This window comes from Chrysemys picta, unplaced genomic scaffold (assembly GCF_011386835.1).
Source record: "Chrysemys picta bellii isolate R12L10 unplaced genomic scaffold, ASM1138683v2 scaf53, whole genome shotgun sequence".
NCBI classification, from domain to species: domain Eukaryota; kingdom Metazoa; phylum Chordata; order Testudines; family Emydidae; genus Chrysemys; species Chrysemys picta.
In genome coordinates this window covers 194,990-199,593 of record NW_027052760.1, presented here as the reverse complement: position 1 = coordinate 199,593, position 4,604 = coordinate 194,990, and the positions used below count along the sequence as shown (strand labels likewise).

Sequence of the window (4,604 nt, the reverse complement as noted above, 5' to 3'; positions counted from 1 at the left end):
GGGAGGTTGAGATCTTGCCCCAAGTCATCCCAGACACCAATGCTAATCCACACGATGGCAGCATCTAGTGTCAGTGGAGTCCAAGCACTATTTCAACCACACAGGTTTGGATGAACTCCCCACAAAGGGAGGTGAAGAGCACCCCCAGCAAAACACACACACACACACACACACACAAACACAAACCACTCCCGGTGGTGGGAGGGGAACAGGAGAAAGGACAAAAGACGTAAGAGATGAAGAGAAAGGAAGGAGGGAGGGAGGAAAAGGTAAAACGAAAAGGACAAACACTAATATCCCCAGTGATTCTACGGGACAAAATCACAGGGAGGGAATAAAATTCTGCCACCTTGAACTAGTGTTTTCCATGCCTAGAATTCAGCTGGCACCAGGTGGATCAGACTGAACAGGATACAAACCTCTCCGAGGCACTTACTTTCCTCAAAGAGAGACCTCAAGGAGGAGACTTGCTGAAGCAAAGCCAGAGGGGTCTCTGAGGTTTCCCTGGCCCTCATGTCAGCATCTCTCTCTGATGTCAGCATCTCTCTCTGAGGTCACCACCTCCCTAACACATTTGACCAATAAGCTGACGTCCTGCAAAAGGCCTTTGTGATGTCACTGCCACACCCAACCAAACCCTGAAGTGCTAATGTCCTCCTGCTGGCCTCACACTTTGAAGGTTTGAGCTACTCTGTGTGGATCACCCCACTCAATGCGTCTTCATTCTAGGAAGCAAGCCGGCTAGACAGTAAAACATCAGAGGCTGCTCCCAATGCTACACTCCGTGTTTCCAAAATTACTACACTTTATGGCCAGAAGAGACCTTTAGAGCATCTAATCTAAGCCCCTGCATATCATGGGCTTCCTGTATAGTACAATAGTTACTTTTTGGGCACAAACATTCCAGAAAGGTATCTAGTCTAAATTAAATGACATTAAGAGATGGAGAATCCATCACTTTCCCTTTTAGTGAGTGCCAGGGGGATCCATTTCCCCTTCCATTAGCTCCCCATTTACAGTGAGCCAGAACAGTACCTGCAGCAGGGAGCGGGAGTTCCTGAAGGCCTCAGAGGCGCAGCACCTGCAGTGTCTCAGGCAAGTGGCGTAAGTGCAGGATGATGCGGAGCTGGTGCATCATTTTGGCCCTGACGTCCTCCTGCTGCAAGGGAACGAGAACCTGTCAGAGACTCAAAGGCCCCGAGGAATCAGGGGGAATTAAGGGAACCTGGAACCAGCAGTATTTCCACCCAGCACCTGCCCATCAATGAGAGATGAATTCACCTCCTGAACCCCACAATGGAGTCTTCTTGTCCTTTCTAGAAACCTCCAGAGCTAACCCCCCTCCTTGTAGGGTGAGCTCCTGCTACCTCCTGCTCAGTGCCCTTCACAGACATTCCACCTCCAAACCACAGCTCAAGTCATCAGAACCCTCTTCTCCACCCCGACACAGGTTGGGCTGGGAGGCGGCTCTAACAGGGTGTGCAGGAGGGATTCTGCCAGCAGTGAAGTGGGTTGCAGGGAGGTTGAGATCTTGACCCAAGTCATCCCAGACACTAATGCTAAGTCACACAATGGCAGCATCTACTGTCAGTGGGGTCCAAGCACTATTTCAACCCCACAGTTTTGGATCAACTCCCCACAAGGGGAGGTGAAGAGAACCAACAGCACCACACACACACACACACGCACACACACACACACACACACACACACACACACACACACACACACCCCACTCCTGGTGGTGTGAGGGGAACAAGAGAAAGGACAAAAGAAGTAAGAGATGAAGAGAAAGGAAGGAGGAATGGAGGAAAAGGTAAAACGAAAAGGACAAACCCTAGTGTTCCCAGTGATTCTACGGGACAAAATTCCAGGGAGGGAATAAAATTCTGCCACCTTAAACTACTGTTTTCCATGCCGAGAATTCAGCTGGCACCAGATGGATCAGACTGAGCAGGTTCCAAAACCTCTTGGAGGCTCGTACCTTCTAATTTTCAAGTAAAATCAGTAAAAGGAAAGGAGAAAACTCGAAAGAGGCTCCTGCTCGCACTTAAATACGTGAACCCTAATACTCTCTCAGTCCTCAAAAAGAAACCTCGAGAAGCAGACTTGCTGAAGCAAAGCCACAGGGGTCTCTGAGGTTTCCCTGGTCGTAAGCCCCTGTCCTCCCTGGCTGAAGACAGCATCTCTCTCTGAGGTCACCACCTCCCTAACACCTTTGACCAGTACGCTGAGGTCCTTGAAAAAGCCTTTGTGATATCACTGCCACACCCAACCAAACCCTAAAGTGCTCATGTCCTGCTGCTTGCCTGACACTTTGAAGGTTTGAGCTACGCTCTGTGGATCACACCACAAAATTCGTCTTCATTCTAGGAAGCAAGCTAGCTAGACAGTAAAACATCAGAGGCTGCTCCCAATACTACACTCAGTGTTTCCAAAATTTGTAGACGTTATGGCCACAAGAGACCTTTAGAGCATCTCATCTAAGCCCCTGCATATCATAGGCCTCCTGTATAGTACAATAGCTACTTTTTGGGCACACACATTCCAGAAAGGCATCTAGTCTTCATTCAATGACATCAAGAGATGGAGAATCCACCACTTTCCCTTTTAGTGAGTGCCAGGGGGCTCCATTTCCCCTTCCACTAGCTCGCCATTTAGAGGGAGACAGAGCAGTACCTGCAGCAGGGAGCAGGAGATGCTGAAGGCATCAGAGGCGCAGCCCCTGCAGTGTCTCAGGCACCTGGCGCAAGTGGCGGATAATGCGGGTGCATCACTTTGGCCGTGACGTCCTCCTCCTGCAAGGGAACGAGAACCTGTCAGAGACTCAAACGCCCCGAGGAATCAGGGGGAATTAAGGGCACCTGGAACCAGCAGTATTTAAACTGACTACCTGCCCACCACTGAGGGATGAATTCACCTCCTGAACCCCAGAATGGAGTCTTCTGGTCCTTTCTAGTAACCTCCAGTGCCAATCCACCACCCTGTAGGGTGAGCTCCTGCTACCTCCCCCTCAGTACCCTTGACAGCTGTTCTACCTCCAAACCACAGCTCAAGTTATCAGAACCCTCTTCTCCACCCCAACCCAGGTTGCGCAGGGAGGCGGCCCTAGCAGGGGGGGCAGGAGGGATTCTGCCAGCAGTGAAGTGGGTTGCGGGGAAGTTGAGATCTTGCCCCAAGTTGTCCCAGACACTAATGCTAAGCCACAGGATGGCAGCATCTAGTGTCAGTGGAGTCCAAGCACTATTTGAACCCGACAGTTCTGGATCAACTTCCCACAAGTGGAGGTGAAGAGCACCCCCAGCAACACACACACCACTCCTGGAGGTGGGAGGGGAACAAGAGAAAGGACAAAAGAAGTAAGAGATGAAGAGAAAGGAAGGAGGGATGGAGGAAAAGGTAAAACGAAAAGGACAAACCCTAGTGTCCCCAGTGATTCCACGGGACAAAATTCCAGGGAGGGAATAAAATTCTGCCACCTTAAACTACTGTATTCCATGCCGAGAATTCAGCTGGCACCAGATGGATCAGACTGAGCAGGTTCCAAAACCTCTTGGAGGCTCTTACCTTCTAATTTTCAAGTAAAATCAGTAAAAGGAAAGGAGAAAACTCGAAAGAGGCTCCTGCTCGCACTCACATACGTCAACCCTAACACTCTCTCAGTCCTCAAAAAGAAACCTCGAGAAGGAGACTTGCTGAAGCAAAGCCACAGGGGTCTCTGAGGTTTCCCTGGTTGTAAGCCCCTGTCCTCCCTGGCTGAAGACAGCATCTCTCTCTGAGGTCACCACCTCCCTAACACCTTTGACCAGTACGCTGAGGTCCTTGAAAAAGCCTTTGTGATATCACTGCCACACCCAACCAAACCCTAAAGTGCTCATGTCCTGCTGCTGGCCTGACACTTTGAAGGTTTGAGCTACGCTCTGTGGATCACACCACAAAATTCGTCTTCATTCTAGGAAGCAAGCTAGCTAGACAGTAAAACATCAGAGGCTGCTCCCAATACTACACTCAGTGTTTCCATAGGTAGGAGACTTTCTGGCCAGAAGAGACCTTTACAGCATCTCATCTAACCCCCTCCATATCATAGGCTTCCAGTATAGTACAATAGTTACTTTTTGGGCACACACATTCCAGAAAGGCATCTAGTCTTCAATCAATGACATCAAGAGTTGGAGAATCCACCACTTTCCCTTTTAGTGAGTGCCAGGGGGCTCCATTTCCCCTTCCACTAGCTCCCCATTTACAGTGAGCCAGAGCAGTACCTGCAGCAGGGAGAGGGAGTTGCTAAGGCCTCAGAGGAACAGCCCAGGCAGTGTCTCAGGCACATGGCGTAAGTGCCGGATGATGCGGAGCTGGTGCATCCCTTTGGCCGTGACGTCCTCCTCCTGCAAGGGAACGAGAACCCTTTCAGAGACTCAAATGCCCCGAGGAATCAGGGGCAATTAAGGACACCTGGAACCAGTAGTATTTCCACCCAGCACCTGCCCACCACTGAGGGATGAATTCACCTCCTGAACCCCAGAATGGAGTCGTCTTCTCCTTTCTAGTAATCTCCAGTGCCAACCCCCGTCCTTGTAGGGTGAGCTCCTGCTACCTCCCCCTCA

At 50.4% G+C, this 4,604-nt stretch overlaps 1 long non-coding RNA gene across 1 annotated transcript; it reads right to left on the bottom strand.

Annotated features, from left to right (window-relative positions):
• Positions 1–1,049: 1,049 nt before the first annotated feature.
• On the bottom strand, positions 1,050–4,379 carry LOC135977865 (uncharacterized). The gene is made up of 3 exons (XR_010595309.1): positions 4,263–4,379; positions 2,680–2,798; positions 1,050–1,159 (listed from the first exon to the last, which is right to left on the bottom strand). It is a non-coding gene; the product is annotated as an uncharacterized LOC135977865 (long non-coding RNA).
• Positions 4,380–4,604: the final 225 nt, after the last annotated feature.